The sequence below is a fragment of the Equus przewalskii genome, chromosome 1 (genome assembly GCF_037783145.1).
Source record: "Equus przewalskii isolate Varuska chromosome 1, EquPr2, whole genome shotgun sequence".
NCBI lineage: Eukaryota > Metazoa > Chordata > Mammalia > Perissodactyla > Equidae > Equus > Equus przewalskii.
The window spans coordinates 183,288,624-183,306,810 of record NC_091831.1 but is presented as its reverse complement, the minus strand read 5'-3'; the positions used below and the strand labels follow the sequence as shown (position 1 = coordinate 183,306,810).

At 52.9% G+C, this 18,187-nt stretch overlaps 1 long non-coding RNA gene across 1 annotated transcript; it reads left to right on the top strand.

The window, feature by feature from the left end:
- Positions 1–1,653: 1,653 nt before the first annotated feature.
- LOC139084879 (uncharacterized) lies at positions 1,654–7,630 on the top strand. Its single transcript, XR_011542774.1, has 2 exons — positions 1,654–1,854; positions 3,753–7,630. It is a non-coding gene; the product is annotated as an uncharacterized lncRNA (long non-coding RNA).
- The last annotated feature ends 10,557 nt before the right edge of the window (positions 7,631–18,187 follow it).

Genomic DNA, 18,187 nt, shown 5'->3' with positions numbered 1-18,187 from the left:
CCTGCGGTTAGAAACTGGATTGGGAATTCAATTTTTTCCGCAGTTTCGTGCTAAGAACGGAGCATCAGGACTTTGTGTTTGCAGCACAGCCTTTTCTTACACCATTTCCTAAAATCAGCTAAAATTACAGTCCTCTCCCGGGTAGATCCAGGCTGTGGACCCTCTCAGGTCCAACCTGGAGAAGAGAAGATATTTTCTCATGGAATCCTTCTCTTTTAAAATCAAGACCAGAAGTCTCTCACCATTTAAACTTTACAGACTAATAGACTCTGAGCCGCAGGGTTCCACGTAACAAACAACACAGTGACAAATATTAAAGTTATTATAACACAAAAGCATTAGAAGCAACACAGAAATTTGCTGAGGTCTCCATTAAATTAATCCAAGCTGAGCACATGGCTTTGGTTACATGCCGTTCCAGGCCAGAGGCACGAGAGCCAGCGTTCGCTGGAGAGCCTGGAGGAAAGCCTGCCAACGCTGGCCACAGGGCGTGAGGTTGCCCTTCCCACCCCACCTTGGGGTGCTCTCCCTTCACTCCTGCACTGACCCCACTCTCTTAACCCCGTACTGGCGAGATTGTGAGCTCCTTCAAAGCACGAATGTCGCCTTGTTGATTTTAGGGTCCATGGTGTGCTTGTGGAGAGAATGAATGAATGATCACACACGAATGAATGGAGGCCAGCGGAGGGCAGCTCTAACCAAGGAAACTCGCTCTTTCCTGGGAAAGCCTTGACTTTTGAAAAGAGATGGCTGAACAAAAGGTGATACAGACTCTGGTATTGTTACTTAACTCGTTAAGTTGTTAGAGGAGGTGAGAGGCGAGCCAAGTCTCTGGATTGGAGGGAGCAGAGATCCACGAGGTTCCCTCCAGCATTGGGGGTCTATTTTAAGGCCACACACAGTACCATCGACAAATGACGGCTCTGATGGCAACCAGGACAAGCCACACATCTTGGCCTGTTGGGAGGAGCAGCAGCAGCTGTGTGGAGCCTGACGGAGCCCCAGGCGTAGTTCAGGGACCAAGAGGGCTTTCGGGGTCAGACACAGGCGCCCCGTCTCCCACCCGCTCAGCAACAGCTTATCCGTCCTCACCTTCCTGCTCTGCCACAGGGCAGCTTGGGTGTTGGTGTCTGCCCCTGCTCTTCCTCCGCTCCAGAACCCTGAACGCCTGCCTGCCTGTCCCTATCACCTTTATTACAAGATTCCCTCTGAGCCGCCTTGTCAAGTTTGCTGAGACAGAGCCTCTCACGAGTGCAACTGGGCTGAGCCCTTGTGGCCATCCAACCAGTAAGTGGGCAGCTGAGGGACAGGTGCGTGGCCCAGGGGTGGGCTCACGGGTGTGACTCTGTGCATGGTACATGTTCTCCATGGGGACGAGGGCAGAGCAGGTGTCCTGAGGGCCGGTGCCCCAGCCCCTGATCACGGACACGGCCTGATTAACATGTGTGAGGCAAGGAGAACGGACTGCTTGGAGTAATGTGTCGAGTTTGTACACTTTAGACGGTTCTAGTGTGCTTCTGACAGGGATAGTGATTTCTTTTACTCTGCAAAGTTGGGGGGACCATAACCTTAGGCCCCCCTGATGTCATGCGTATGCTCCGCTTGGGTCAGAGAATCAACACTCCGTGTTTACCGTCCCTCTCAGCTGACTGTGAATTGGCGGGGACTACAGAGGAAGAGGAACATGAAGCCTTGACAAGAGATGGTGCGTGCGGACCAGTGAGCTGATTAATTCATTAATGAGAGAATCTGCAGGGTGACAAAGCCGGTTTAAAAGAGGATATGGGAACGAAGACTTCACGCACTCAGACAACAAAAAAGGAATGCTGAAGGAAGATCACAGAGACAGAACAGGTGAACGTCCCACAGGCAACAAAGCCATAACCTTTGGGGTATTTTTTCTACCAGACAGAAATCATTTGCTTCTCCACTGAGCAGAAGTCATTTACATTTGAGCCGCTTCTGCACGCCATCATCTAATTTTACCGAGTTGTGCACGTCTGGACGCTAATTAATAGTAAATACTGAGTCAAAATTACCTTCCCCTAGAGAGCCAGATGGCCCAGATCCGCATGCAGACAGGCTCGAATCTAATATGGACAGGCCCTCAGCTCCCCTCCGCCCATCAGGTTTTGGTAATTCCTCTTAACAGAGAGAAAAGCCAACAGCATTTGCTTCGGTGGGTGTTAACAAAGGGGAACAATGGGGCCTGTGCTGACTTAATGGCCAAGGGGTCTGGCACCAGGCTCTCTGCCTGGCTGGGCAGCCCAGCAGCAGCGTGACCTGAAATCTGGTCTCCCTAGACCTCAGTGTCCTCGTCCACACAACGGGCCTACTGGACTGCACACTTGGCAAGACCTCGCCCTCAAGGTCATTTTCAAAATGAAAGGTGCACCCCTCCTTTTTACCCACACTAATCCTGAGAGAGGAAGAGGAAGGGGAGAGGCGCAGAAGCGGTTTATGTCAAACGTTCGGGCTGGGGTGGGGAGGGATGGTTTGCCTGCTCCGGAAACCATCCCCCATCCTGCAGGTCTAGGGGCGGGCGAGGAGAACGGCGGGATCTGGCCCGCGGGGGCTCGTTTCCAGATCGCGCGCAGGGCGGGGGTCCGGGGGGCTCATCCCCGCAGGGCGGGGGCCAGGAACCGGCAGCCCGCAGAGGTCGTCCGCCGCCCCGGGAGGGTCTGCGGCCTGGGGGCCCCGCGCCAGAGGCCCCGGGGGGACCGGAGCCGCAGCCTCTGCAGTTTCGGGCCGCCCCACCGGTTGCCGTGGGCGGGTCCCGTTCGACAGGGCGGGACGGAGCGTCAGCGCGCCCCCGGGCTGCGACGCGCCCTTCGCGAGTCACCCGACCTCGGCTCCGCGCCAGGGGTTCGCCCGGAGCCGGGGCACCCTTCCCGCGCCAAGTGAGGCGAGGAGAGCGAGCTCAGGAGGGCGAGCGGCCTCCTCTGCGCCCCCGCGGGCCTCGAGCACGTCCTTCTTCCCCTCCGGAGGAGCGCGCAGCCCCCGCTGGAGCAGACCAGCCCCGGCCATCAAGGGGACCCCAGCGGCGCCGCGCAGGCGTCCCAACGCGAGGAGGCGGGGCCCGGCCCGAGAGGGGGCGGGGGCCCAGGGGCCACGAGGGCGGGGAGGGGGCGCCTGGGGCCCAGAGGGGAGCGGTGAGAGGTGTGAACCTGCAGAGGGGTTTCAAGCCGTTCTGAGCGCTGATCTAACCACGCGTCTCAGGGGCGGAGTGCCGGGGGCCTCGGCGGGGGCGCAGCTCCTCCCGGCTTGGCGAGGACGAGGCTGCCCTGCGGGAGGGTGAGCATCGCCAGCCCCGGGCAGTAAGTGACAGGAGCACCCCCGTCTTTGTGACAGCCAAACTTGCCACCACCTGCGTCCAAATGCTCTAGAGATTGAGGTGCCTCCGTAAGTTGAAAACCACTGTTACATCATCTCCTAAACTATATTCCAGGACATTAATAGTTCTTTGAGATGCAAGTAGGTATGATATGAAAAGAGCCCATCCATGGTCCCTATCACGCTGGGTTTGAGAAATAGCAGGTTAACAGTAGGGAACAGAATTTCTTTGCTATAGGACTTCTCAGAACCTTTACTACACAAACACGTGTTGTGACCCTTCAAGATTCCCCAGTGTAACCGATGATGGGGTTCTTTCTCTCGGGAAGGGACTCCCTCTGGGGGGACCACCTTGGACAGCTCTCAACAACACTGCCCCTCGACCCCCATCCACCCCCTGGCTTTTGTGTCCTGCACAGGTGAAGCCCAGCGGTGAGCGCTCAGAAGGCCTCAGGTTGTCCCTAAGCTGAGCCACCCTCAGAACTCTGGAAACCAGAATGTGCGAGGCTAGCAGGAAGGAGGCCAGAGCGGCCGGAAACCACTGCAAAGATGACCTCACAAAGAAACCAGTGTGGCGGGCTCCTGAGTGCTCCAGGAGAGCGTCCTGCTCCTGAGAGCGAGCGGACGACGGGCGCCTTTGGCTCCTGTGGCTCAGGAAAACGAAAATAGCCCGGGTGGTTGGAAGAGAAGTATGTGTGGATGAAATCACTCAGAGGCTGACAGAGGGATGGGAGGTCTCCTCTCCTGCTGGCTCGGCAGAGCTGTGAGTGGACGGCCTTGCTGGGAGCTGGGTCCTGGCAGCTGGGGTGAGATGCTGGCAATATATAAGCCCAGGCAGGTATGACGGCAGGGAGTCACAGTAACCGACAGCCATCAGGTGCTCAGGAGAGAAGCTGCAGCCAGGAGATGCCGAGCTGAGCGAGGAGCAGGTCCATCCGGTTGTGCAAAACACAAAGAGCCGAGTGTTCACGTCTAGGGATCAGGTGTCTCAGAATGGAAGCCCGAGCTGTGCATGCCGAGCTTCAAGCTCTGTTCCAAGGCCAGGGACAAAAACCTGCCTGTTCCCCATCAGGAGGATGCCACCCAGACACACCCATTCCCCCTAAGGTGAGGGACAGGGGCCAGAGCCGATAAGCATCTGCAGCTTCCTGTGAAAAACCGGGTGACAGCCTGGTGACTGTCAGGGTCCCCACACCCGCCCACACCTCCTAGGCTTCTGGAGCTGGGCGCTGCTGTCCAAGGCTGCTCTGTGCCAGTGAAACCTCTCTGAGCAGTTACAGGCTGTCGGCTCCCAAATGTTTCCATTGTAACTGGACCCGCCTGTGCCCGAGGCCCTGTGTTCAAGACACAGCTCCCAGGAAAGACAAGGAAAGGAAAGGTATGCAGTGCCCACTGCTCCAGGGCTGCTGGCTCCAGGGTCCTGCCGCAGCCCGTCAGGCAGCCCAGAATGGCTTTTTTTCCCCTTTGTTTTTTAGCCTGGACAACTTTTTTGCTCACAGGTCACAGTCAAGCTTATTAAACTTGGATGACAGTAAACGTATGACTAACTGGATAATTAAAGCCACAAGTCAGGAGGCCTGGGCGGGTCCTCCTCCGGAACCCCCAGTGGCCTGTTCCCTGGGCGGGTGGCCCTCGTCCTCCCCACAGCAGAAATGCTTTTGTGAATTGAAAACCCGCTGTGGTGACCTCCACCTCCTGTCACCGTCACTTCTCCACTGTCCGTTGCTTCATCACCCCGCCCCATGGTCCCTGTCCACTGCAGGAAGGAGGAAGCCTAACCACAGTCCCCCCGCCGCCCTGACAGGGACATGACGGAAAGTTTCCAACTAAAACCAGAGCTGCTCAGCAGAGCTTCCTCCCAGCAGACTGCGGAGGGCATGTCGGCCTCCTTGCTCCTGTTCCACACGACGCCATCTCTGCTACAGCCCTGGAGGCTGCCCACTTCCTGCGGAGAGCGGATGAGGCATCAGAGTAGATGGGGCCACAGCTCAGAAGACCCCGGCTTGCTTCAAAGACAGTCTCCCCCACGCTGAAGCTCTTAGGGAATGTCTCTCCCCCATCTCTGGAACAAAAGGAGGAGTCACTGAAGTTGACAATGTCCCCAAAGGCATTTCTGTGGGTCTCCCTCTCAACCAGGCCTGGGGGCTTCCACGGGAACGCCCCACGCCCTGGGAAGGATGCTCCCTGCCATTTACACCCTTCAGTGCCTCTGCCCTCTCTCCAGACTCCCCACTCCTCTGCTCCGCCGAGCCTCTGTCCCTCTTGCATCCCTCCTTTTCCACAGAGGAGACACGGCTGGGGGAGGGGCTACAGTTGGGCATGGGGTGGGCTATTCCTTGTTCCAGAATAGGTTTGTGGTTATTTCAATTAAAAAAATAAATAACGTTCCCTCCAAACCTTTGAGGACCTTTGATTCCAGGAAGACGTGGACCACGTTTAGCCATGGCTCTGTGCTGTCCCCCTTGGCAGGCCGCTGCTCACCCCTGGATGTAAGGACCCTAACATGAGAAGCAAGAGCAATCTGGATCTGTACTTTTCAGTGAGCATCTCTTTGCAGTAAACTGTAAGACTCTCGAGGAAAGGGGCTCTGACATTGAATCTTGTGGTCTCGTGATCATGCCCGGAAAATAGTGAGAATTCTCAGGCGATCTGTGTGTGTTAGACTACTATCATTGCTCAAAAAAATTTAAAGACGTCACTCTCTATTCTCAAGATGCTGCAGGCGCAAGTGTGTAGGTCACAGACACACTGAGGAAGTGCGCAGGTATTGTCTACAGCTCATATCACCAGGAACTAGGTACCAGGCCTCTTGTCTCATCCGCCGTCTTATCATGTGTCCAGCAGACTAAGACACAGCAAACCAGTGCACCTTCAGGAGACCCGCAGACCGATGAGGACATTTGAGACAAAGAAATCCAATGGAGCCCTAAACCAGAATGAAAAATAGAAAGATGCTCGTGCTGTGAAGTCCAAGCCTCTGACCTGCCCTCGATGTCACCATCCCCCTGGGCTTTGGGACCATTGAAGATGCTCCGCTCAGAGCCCGTCTGCTGTGGCTGACTTCCCAGGCAGCCAGGCCTGCGGGGAAGCTGGAAGAAGCGCTGTGGGTGAGCTCGGAGAGGCAGGTGGAGCTCGGCACACCCAGAGTTGACTGTGGTGGGGAGGTGCCGGTCAGAGGAAGCTACCCTCTCAGCAGAAGCCGCTCTCTTGTCCCTTGTCTCCCAGACACACCCTCCAACTGAAAACTAATAATTGTGTATAACTCTGACGGCAGGTCCACACCTGTGTGTACGTCCATACCTGTGTGTATGTCCTGCCAGATTTCTTTGCTCCTGGAGAGAAACATCACATTCCTTTTCAGAAGGGTCAGTCGTTTGTCTGTTCATTTATTTTTAAATATTAAAACCCTCTGAGTTATACACAGATCACTTACTTGAAATGATACCAAATAGTAGCATTTTGGTGACAGAAAGAATTCAACCACTTCCTGGCAAGTAAGAAATCTATCACTCTATTCTACTTTTCTAAAGTTTAGAAGTCGCTTCGAGGGAAACTCTTCCCTGGTGTCCCTGGAGTTGCTGATCCCAAGAAGGGGCCGGTGGGCAGGACCCCTGGGAGACACTCCGGGCAGCAGGGCAGGCTCCTGTCCCCCAGGCCATCTGTGGCCAACAAGCCAGAGCACCGGGCCTGGAGGGCTGCGTGTTGGCCATAATGAGCCATCCGGCCGCCTGGTGGAAGGAGCCCACTGGAGCAGAGGTCTGGGACTTTCCTGACTTTACCCCTGCCCTTGGTCAAGGAGGGTTTGGTTTTCTCTAGAATGACTCAGCCCAGTAGGAAGAACAGATCCTCTTGGTCCAGAACACTTTCGGGGATGGGGCAAAAACCCCTCAACCTCCAAATTGAATATTTCCTAACAGTGGGGCCTACCATTGGCCTGGCTGTTCTGAGATCTGGTCCCTCCCATCCCTCTCCCCACTGAGAATGCGGGGTCTCTATCTTGTGTCCTGACCAATCACAGTGGTGGGGCCAAGGCTTGGCTTCGGCAGGTTTTCTTTGTTTTTTAAATAAATGTGCAATGTAAGTATAAAGAGAGTTTACTATACAGCGTAGCTTTAGGAGAAGTCCTTTAGCTATTCCTCGCTTCCAAACAAAATGTCACCCCCAAGATTTTCCTGCATAGAAATTCTGGAGCCATCATTCACCCACTGTGACATGTGTCCTGAATAAGATAGAGTACCAAAGTACATAAGTGATTTACCTTTAAAAAATAAATGATGGCTCAAGGCCATCTGTGTCATTGGTTCTCTCGTGTTCCTTGGGTCTGAATGTTTTTGCAGTGTGGGAAAGGACAGGGTGTAACAGTCTGTATATGGGGTGTCACCCTGGAGGGGGTCCAGGGCGTGGGCTCTCTGTATTGGGGGTTACTGGGAGCAAGGGGCGGACACAGGGAAGGGGAGAGGAGGACTGTGGGTCTGGGGTGTCAACAGCAGGAGAGAATGGGGGCCTCAGAAAACCGGAGCCTTCCTCCCCTCCAACACAGGAAATGGCCAAGGGGGTTGGGGGTGGGTTTAACTCTTCAGACTGAAGAACGGCCTTTGGGGGTTCTGCTTATTTGGGAGCAGAAGATGGGAGCACTCCCAGACCAGTCCTCAAGGCCAGGCCCCCCACTCTGAGTCTCAGACTGCGGCCCGAAGGTGTGATTTGCTTGGTCTGAGGAATTTTCCAAATTAAATGTGTCATCATTTTAAAATTGGGAGAATTCAGGCAAAATTGAGATTTCTGACTTCTTTCAAGAATGAGGTGTTGGTGACACCAGTGTCATTGGTGCGCAGCAATGGGCAGGAGCCGGGCCCACCCGCGCTGGCCCAGGCAGCGCCACACGCCGTCACAGCTCCCCTTGCAGGCCCGCGGCCACCGCGACGGGCCACCGCGAAGCTGCCCCGGCCTCTGCGCCACTCAGCGGGGTCCCCACGCCCCCCGCCCCGGTCAGCGGCCCTGGGAGCCGACCCCCAGCCTCCTGGTTCACTGAGGCCCCACGAGGTCAGGACCAACGCGGCGCCGAAACAAAGACGACGTCTGGCCTCGGCGGCCGCGGCCCTGGGGACAGCGGGCTTCTCGGGACCCCGGGCTGGGCCTGGGGGCTGCAGACCCAGCACGGAGGGCGCGGGGTCTGGGCCGGGAGCAGGGCCGCTGGGGCCACAGCCGGCCCGGCCCCGGCACCAGGGCACCCAGGTCACAGGCTCCATGGACAGGTGGGCCCGGGCCTCGCGGCCGCCCCCTCTCGGCCACTGGCTGCCCGGGTGGCGCGCCGGCTGTCCCCTGGGCTTGCCCGCGAGGGCCCCTGAGGACGAGAGTGCGGGCCATGCAGGCAGGAGGCCCCGGCGCCGCGGCGGCCCGGACAGTCGGCCCCAGGGCTCCCGGAACACGCGGGACCCGGTCCCGCCCCGGCTGGCCCCCGGCGGCCACAGCCCCAGCCCTGCCGAGGGGCTCCCGAACCCCCAGGGCCTCTCCTGCCCCACACCGCCGCCGGGTACCGCAGAGGGGCCGCCGGCCGCCCAGAGATTTGGCGGTGGGAGAGGTGAGAAGCAGAGTCCCTGTGCGCGGAAAGGGGCCCCGGACAGTGTCCTCATCACCTGCTTCCACGCGGCTTACCCCCAGATGCCTCGTTTCCACTCGTCTGGGCAGCAGAGTCTGCCCCCAGCTCTGCGATTGCCTCAGTCTCACTGTCCTTTGAGAGGAGGAGGAAGCAACCGGTGCGTGTAGACGTCTCTGTGCCTCAGTTTACCTCTAAAATGGAGAGAACGGCCAGTACCTGTATGTCTGCTTCTCCGGAGCTCCGCAGGTGGATTGAATGGCCCCGCGAAGGCATCTGTGACCCTTGGGTGCAGGAAGAAGCTTTCTGTACCCTCACAGAGACGTTCTTACAGGCAAGGCCCTCTGGCCGCGTCTTTAACAGTCCTGATGTCCAGATACCGCTGCAGCTCCTCAGGCTGCCCTGCGTGCCCTCCAGGAGGGGCCGCCTGCCTTCTCTGGGTTTCTGGGGAGCTGGTGAAGTGTTTCCTGGGGGTGCTCTTGGGAGCACCCCAAATTTTAAAGGACTGAACAGGACAAAAAGTCAAACACCACCACTACTGGTAACTAGCTGGGGCGTTAAGAAGTGCCAGGCATGCTCCCCAGCATTGTGCACGAGTGGTCACACGCAGTCCTCGCTGCAGCCTGTAAATGGCGGGGTACAAGTACTCCCATTTCACAGACGTGGAAGGGGAGGCTCGGAAAAGGGAAAGAGCTGGCCCAAACTCACACTGCTGACACAGCCGGAGTGACAGAGCCGTGAATCAAACCCACATGCTCCCGTCTCCAGGGACAAGGCTCTGATAAAGGGCGCTGATGACAGGCCGCTGTCGTCATGAGATTGACTGTTCGTGTAGGGCTGCCTGCTACTTCCTCCCGACGTTACACCCTGAGGCAGCTCGGGCTGAGGACGGTGCGGCTGTGGCTATGCTGCCTGCTGGGAGGTTAACAGTTCCGTCAGTTCAGGGACTGCCTGACCCAGTGTGACCAAAGTGGAGCAAGGAATGGATGTGACATAATTCGACATGTACATTGTTAACGGAACCCCACGGGAGACTATTTTAAATAGAGACAAATACCATGCTGTGAACTATTTGGGTCACGAAGCCCTTATTCTCTGACTCTTGCAGGAAAAAAGAATTGTGTCATGATAACCTGAAAACCCCAAGAAGTTGCTCGGGGTCAGGAGAGCAGTGGGCTACCTGGGTTGGGGGAGGCTCTCCCCAGAAGTCAGGGACTTCACTCTCCTTTCCTGGCATTTTACCCCCAAAACACTCCCACTGCCCAAATTAAGAACCATGGACCTCACCCATTCTCCCCCAAGAGACCTCCTAAACTGGGGGGTCCGGAACCCTAGGCACAAAGCCAGCCCTGGTAAGCCGCCACACAGCTTGAAGTCTCCACATGTGCCCCCATCTCGCTGAGGGGCCCACACAGTTCCACTGTCTCTGAGCACCACCCAAGCCCCCCCTCCCAGTCCCACTCCCTTGTCACCAGCGAGACCTGCCTGTCCTGTTTCCCCCATCCTCATCCTTGCCTCCTGACCTTCATAAGGAGTGTGTGCCCCCGTGTGCCAGTGCCACCAATCCCGATGGCTCAACACCTATCAGGTGAGACCTGCCACCTGTGTGACACAGAACCAGCACCTGAGAAAGGTTTACTGTTGAGTTAATGAGTGAAAGTAAGAGTGGCAAAGGCCCTCTGGAAATCCCACGCCTCACCCCAAACCGATAAGCCTAATATTGGCTTTCAGGCTAGTAGAAATGAATGCGGGAACAAAAGACCTTTGCCTTTTTTTAAAAAACAGAAGCCCCTTAAGTAATACTACCTGCTAAGGACAAACATGGTGGCCTCCTCATGTGCATTCCCTTTCTTCCCTTCCTAGCAGAGTCCCCCACGTCCCAGCCACACAGCAGGGAGGGATTAACCTGGTCACCATTCTCTGGGTGGACCTGGGTAGGCTTAAGCCATCCAGAGGGCTCCATTTTCTGGCCACCCTAGCCACAGTGATTGATTTGGGGATGGCCACCCTGCCCAGATGCAAGGAGACTCTGCCAAGGGCTTCTGGGATCTCGGGATCATCAAGTGAGACAGTCTGAGAACAAAGCCAGTACCATGGGAGACAGAGAAGAGATGGAAAGACATGAGGTCTTGCTTGACTTGTCCTGCTGCTATATAGGACCTGACCTGAAGCCCAGCTGACCTTTGGACTTCTTGATTCCATAAGCAAATAGAGCTTCTTTTTAAGCTGAATAAATATACAACACAAACATACTTAACCTGTTGATCCCTTTTTATGACTGAGCTCAGAGACTCTATTTTGTCATTTTGAATCACCTTTATCTTACAGTTTATTTAACTTAAACAAATAAACATACCAAAAAACAAACAAATAAAAACCCTGGTTTTTCACTCTTCAGTCAAAGCCTTCCCAAGGTCCCTAGGCTTGTGATGTCCCAGGTGAATGTGGAAATAACAGTGGTTTCAATAAAACGGAAGCTGATTTCTCTCTCATGTAAAAGAAGGCTGAAGTCTGCCTGGTAAGGGAGCTGCAGAGTCATCAAGTCCACGGCTTACTCTACTTTTTTGTTCTGTCATCTTTTAACATATGGCTTCCATCTTCAAATTCACTTCATGGTCCAATGTGGTGGCTAGCACTCCAGCCATCACACCAATCTTCTTGTTCCAGGAAGGCACGGGGGAAGGAGAAGGGGAAAAAAACAAGTGTGTCAGTAGTCTAGCCCCTTTTAAGGAGTCTTCACAGAAGATCCATCCAGCAACTTCTGCTTATATCTGTATGGCCATCCCAGCTGTGAATGTGGCTGACAAATGTAGTCTTTCATCTGGGTGCCTTGATTAAAATCTGGGTTGTGTTACCAAGGGAAAAGGGGAGAGGAGCTACCAAGTTTACCACACCCTACTTAACAACAAGCCCACTTCTGTGTCCAGTTCTGCCACTTGGTGCCTGTTCCTCCCTGGAGACCCCTGGTTCAAGCTGCAGTTTTGCTCTCCACAGACCCGTAACGTCCCAAGCTGGTTCCCTACCCACCCCACCCAGGATCCTCTGAGCAGCATCTTCTGATTCATCCGGTTAAGGAGCAGTCATTGAGTCCCACTGTCCTTCATTAGACTGCATGAGTCTTTCACTAGAGTCTTGGCTTCAACTGAACTCACAGCACGTTTGAACTTCTGTGTCGCGCTCCCGTTGGGCCCCGTTCACACGCGCCCTTCTTCTGTTTCAGTCCTTCCCTAGAACTCTGTTCTTTCCAGCACAGATCCGCCCTTCACTCAGTTTCTAACCTCCTGGCATTAGCGGATCGGGGGCTCTGCCTGGGCAAGAAGGGCTGTGGTCAGCCCAGCAGCAGAGTGGGGGCTGGTCTCCAAATCTTCGTGGGTGACAGGGCGTGGTTTTGACTGGGGACGGGTGACTGGGCGAGGCCAGGGCGATGGTTTCTTTCTCAGTTCTCCCAAGGCCTCTGACCCCTCACTGTCCGTTCCCGGCGCGGAGGACCGCACTGCCGGCCTCCGTCAGCAGCGAGCCACGCACGAAGGAAGGCGGAGGCAGACACGAGAGTGAAGTGAGGTATTGTCTCGTGGAGGTGAAACCTCTGCTCCTCCCACCTCACCTGCACAAAAGCACAAAGAGTAAGAATGAAATCCTTGTCTGATAATGCTGACAAACGTGACCCCGAGTCCTCAGACGAGAAGACCTTCCAGAAGTATCTAGTACTTTCACTTGCATTTTCTCACTTTGATTTTAATAACAAACTGAAAGCTATTGTCGCTCAAAATTTACATTCTATTATGTCTTTTCAAATAGGAACATCATTAGGCAGATGTGAACAATTATCTCCAACTGGATGCTGTTTTTTTAAGTTCAAGTCTTCAGAGAATCAGCTAAATTATGCCTTAAATCCCTGGTTTGAAACTAACGCTCTGAGACCTGACACTACAGGTGTAACCTGGAGGGCTCGACTTTGGACTTAGAAAGTTTGTTAATTGATCTGGTCATCCCTTTTATAGAGCTAGCCATATATTTTTAAACCAAATGGTTGTAACAATGCATATTTTAGGGCCAGTGGCATTTGTCATCTTGATGACCAAATGGTAAATGGAGAAAAGGTTTGAGATCTAAGAGGCTCTGTCACTCTGTCAAGAGGGCAGGTAAAGAAATTCCCAAGGAGGGTGGGGGCCTGTGTCCTCCCTGCTTCTTTCGTTTCCAACTCCAAACGGCAACATCACAGTTCCAACCATTTCTCATGCATGATTTGGATTCAGTGGAGTTTATTCTCAGGGAAAACAGGCAGCATAAACTAAAAAGAGGTGCGTTTGGCTGGTAAGCCAACGCACACTCAGGCGTCACCGCGGTCAGTGTGGCAGGATCCCCGTGGGAAGCAGCAATAGGGACGGCTCTGAGGCCTCAGAGCATGGCTACCAGTGCCCAAGGGCAGGGGGGACTGGCTGGCTGTCAGAGGACGTGTATTTCGGTGCTGGAGAGGATGAACTGAGGAGGGCAGACGCTGGAACAGGCAGGACTCATCTCCGAAAGGTCATCTGAAGGAGAATTTGCCCAGGAATGACGTTCCCCCCTGTCTCTGGGTAGAAGACCAGCCAGGTCCTGGCGGCTCTGCCGCCCGGCTTCCTTCCAGGGCCACAGCACCCCACAGAGAGCTGAGCAACATGACCCTGGCAGCAAAGAAACCCTGGACAGGCCTCTGAGGCCGGGGAGATTGACCAGTAGCTGGCTGATGAGAGACGGCCCTGGCCTTGGCGACCCTGTCCTCACCGTGACTTTAAGAGCCTCTCTTTGGTTTTCCCTGCAGTTACCACAGCCTAATTTCCTCTCCCCTTCCTGCTGGGGCATTTTGCTCGGAAGACCGTGAGCCACAAAGCTAGCGGGACCACGTACATCATCTTACACCAGAGGCTCAGGTCCTGTACAGCTAGCTGTGAGATGTGGGGGAAGTCGCTTCACTTCTCTGCACCTCAGTGGCCACAGCTGTGAAATGGGGATTATGATCGGCTCCACCTTGGAGGACTATGAAGGAGCCTCTGGCGCAATCCCTCCTTAAGCACTGAAGCCCAGCGCCTGGCTCGGGGTCCGAGCTCCACAAGGGCCGCGGTCTCTGCAACGGCGGTAACAGGGGGCACTTCCTCCCACTGCACTTCCTCCCTGGGCCCCCACGTCACTGAGACACACGCTTGCCTCTTCAGACACAGGACGGAGTGACACGTTTCACTCGGTCCTGGAATCCTTCAATTCTCGGGATATCCAAAGACATCTGTGTGTGCGTGTCTGTGTGTCTGTGGCTTCTTTGAATCATACAGAGTCTACGCTGATTTGGTTAAGTTTTAATTTGTCATGTTTGTTCAACTGTTGGCACACAGGCTTTGGGGACATGTGGATAAAATGTAACCAGCGTTATCTTGGTTCAAATTCCTTTTTTGTGACCGACTGCTGTCTCAATGAACCTTCACAGGGTTTTTGTTGTTTTTCTTAGTTACAGCAGAGAGTAAAATGAGCGCATCCAGGCCTCTCACACCGAGGTAGGCTGATGCCAAATTAGGTCCGCGGAGGCCTCCTTCTGGCTTCGCTGCCCACCGTGCAGAACAGATCTTCATGCACGTTGAAGACAGTCCATTAGCTCTTGGCAAGGAGAATAAAGTTTCCAAGCTGTTCTCTCTAACAAGCCCCCCCTTTCTCATGCGCAAGACCTGGCTGGAGGGGAGAGGCTCCCCTGTTTGTGGAGAAGTGGGGCCAGCTCCTTCGGCGACCGCCCTGCTGCAGCCTTGCCAATCGTTGCCCCCAGGATGCCCCTGGACTCTGATTTGGATCAGTCATTACGTTCCCAGTGCACAGCCCAGATTAAAATCTCTCCCTCCCTCTCAGGAGAGAAGGATTTTTATTTCAAAATCATGTAGTAAGGGCTTTGAAAAGTAGTTTGCAAACTTCTTTGCCTCTGGGGGAGACAAGTCCGTGCACATCTGGAATTTTCCCTCAGTGCCGTACGTGTTGCACTGACTGAGCTTCTGGGCTCCCACAATGCAGCTGAAAAGGAAACAAAGAAACTTGCCCCGTCTGTTACAGTGGAAACGTAAGCCAGGGTGACGCGGTGGAGCCAGGATTCTTGGTTCCTCGGAGGAAAATCCAGGAGATTTCTCTGATAGCCCCTAACAGAGCTGGATGTGGACTCCTTGACCTAAATGTGCTCCCAGCAAAGCCCCCTCAGGTCCGGGGGGAGCACTCTTGTGAAAGGTACTGAGGGGCCGAGGATCAATGATCACTGGCAACCAGCATTTTGGAGCCTGGTTACCACGGTAACGTTATCAGCCCCAAATGACTGTCAGGAGGTGACAAAAATCTCCTAAAATAAATGAAGCCAGAAAAGGTATATTTATAAACCTCTTACCAAACACCTATCTGTTCGCAAAGGAGAACACGTACTTTAGGCTATAGATGATACTCAAAGATCGGGAGAAATTTCATGACACAAACATTTTCTTAAATTAAAAGAATTGTTCTTCTCACCTCCTCAAAAATGACCTGTAAAAATAACTACTACAGATTTTTTAAAATAGAGAGAATTCTAAGGAATTATGGGCTTGTACACTTAGATGTTCTGTAGTTGTGACATTAAAACTCTGTACTGCTCTACTGATAGCTTATTTGGAATTTGTAAAATGGCGATTGACTGGGAGTTTTCTCCTGTCTAAGTTGTACGAATTATTTCTGGCAAGCTGAGTAAATAGAGTGTGATAAAATGTGTTATGCAGTGGGAAAGGACAGTGGTCACATACGGAAGCAGGAGGACACGGTTTTCGCTTTGCTCCTGTGGAGCATCATCTCTCGCTTGCCTTTCCTCACCAACAGAACCCCAGTTTTATTTGGAGCAGCAATGTGCCCAGCAGGAAATACTCCATTTCACAGCCTCCCTTGCGGTTAGAGGTGGCCGTGCGATGGGGTTCCGGCCAATAACACACGGGCAGACGTCCCTGGAGAGGGTATTGCCAGGAGACAATTCTCCTCGGTCTCTCACATTTATGTATACCTTGCAAGCAGAAACACTGGCTGTCTTGTGTTTCAGACTGTCTTCCCAAGAATGTTTGAATGGCATGCAACACCTTGGAAAACAGAGGTACTATCTCTAGAGCGAAGGGGAGGCTTGCTTAGAACCTTGGGAGACAGAAATAACGTTTACTCCAGACCAAAGGGTAGGCCTGCCTCTGCCCATTGCATAAGATTTGGGGTCCCTAAGCTCAGGCTTCCTTCCCTGTAAGGCAAGCCCCTGTGTATACAAGCATTCCTATTGGCCTCTGAATTTCGCCTGTGGGGCCTGAGGACAAGGAGAATGCCACAGATATGCTGATGCTCATGCCACTTGCCGTGTTATAATAAAGCCCATTGTCTCTGACCCAGGAGTCGCATGTCTTCTGCCAGCTTCCACGGAGCCACGACAGGCTAACTTGGCTAACTTTTCAGCTTGCAAGTAGGATGAAATCTCAGATGCTTCACAGTTCTTGACAGGATATTCTTTTCAGAATAAAAAAGGAAAGTAGGAAAAAGCTCTTTCCCCTTTGCCCGTCTCCTTTCTTCCTGCCTTGAGGGGCAGCAACCATTTGGAGACTACAAGGTGACGGCATGAGGATGAAGGTCTGTATGCTGTCGATGCAAATAATCCACAGTCAATCCATAAATCAAAATTGGGGCGAGTTTATTATAAGCCTAGTCTGAGGACTGTAGCCCGGGAGGGAGGAGGGGCAACAAAGAATGGGGTGTGCAGCATGGCTATGTACCATCTGGGAACAAAGAGCATACATGACGTATGACAGGAACATCTCTTTTGCTACTGTCACAAGATGTCGCAGGAGGTCAGTGGTCAGCAGGTCAGCGGTCACAAGATGAGCACAGCAGTAATTAATCCTTAGTTTCCAAGAAGAGATGCTTATCCTAAAGGAAATGCCGATACGGGGGGAAGCTACATCTCTATCTTTAAGGGCACCATTCCTGTCTTTAGGGCATGGTAAATGTTTAAAACAGATGTGCAATGCATGCTCAACAGGCCACGTCAGGCTCTTTTGGAAAAACAAGATCAGGCCGAATTAGTTTTATACCAAATGACTTCCCCATATACTCCAATATATCCTACTGCTTTTCATTTATTTATCAATGCTAAGGATGGCACAGCAGAAAGACGAAGAACCTGGGTCCCTGATAGAGAATTGTGTATTAGCCCTGGATTGCAAAATATGGGGCTTCCTGTCATATGAGATAAATGAGCCTCTATTTGTTTAAGTCAATATGAATTGTTTCCAAGCAAATACATTCCTGGAGTTTGTGTCAAACATAGTAGCATAGTAATTACATAACAGTAATCGTGTTAAACATGTGCAACTTAGGGCTCTAGCACGTTGCCACTTTCCTTATTTCCTTACTGATCCTATCTTTCTGTATAGGAGCATTATTGTATGTACTGTATCTCTTATAAGCTAACTCAAATCCTTTTGGGAAAGACATGTCTAAAAATCAATTCAGTGAGTACAATTTGGTCCTGGGCCAAGTGTCTCCCTGAATTTTTACAAGTTATCCTTTACGTTATCAGTCAAGAGGCAACAGAAAGAATAGGACTATCCCGTTCTACAAACTTCTACCACATGCCATGAGGTTTGTTTTGTCACCGGTGTGTATCCAGCACCCAGCACAATGGGTCAAAATATTCAGTGACCAAGTATTCATGAAAAGTCCCTATCAGTTGTGTTGGTTATGCTCAAAGAAAATTAAGATTTAACAGAGCATTTCAATACATTAGATCTGCCATTTGACTACAGTAAGTGTTTTAAGAAAAGACTACACTCAACTTCAAAGAAACAGCATCTCATCTTTGTTCCAAATGACCACAATATGCTGCTTAAGCTAACAATGGGATCAAAAGAATCTGCTGAGCCTCAAGGGCTGGTTCAATAGGACGCCAGTAGTAATAACAATTGTCATCAGAGATTAAAAGATCTTCGAGTGTCATGTACAAAAGTTATTTTTAGAACACTGGCTAAAATTTGGAACTTGGGGGCCAGACCCATGGCGCAGAGGTTAAATGCACACATTCCGCTTTGATGGCCCAGGGTTCGCCAGTTCAGATCCTGGGTGCAGACATGGCACTGCTTGCCAAGCCATGCTGTGGTAGGCGTCCCACATATAAAGTAGAGGAAGATGGGCACGGCTGTTAGCTCAGGGCCAGTCTTCCTCAAAAAAAAAAAAATTGGAACTTGTATCAAGAAGAAAAATTAA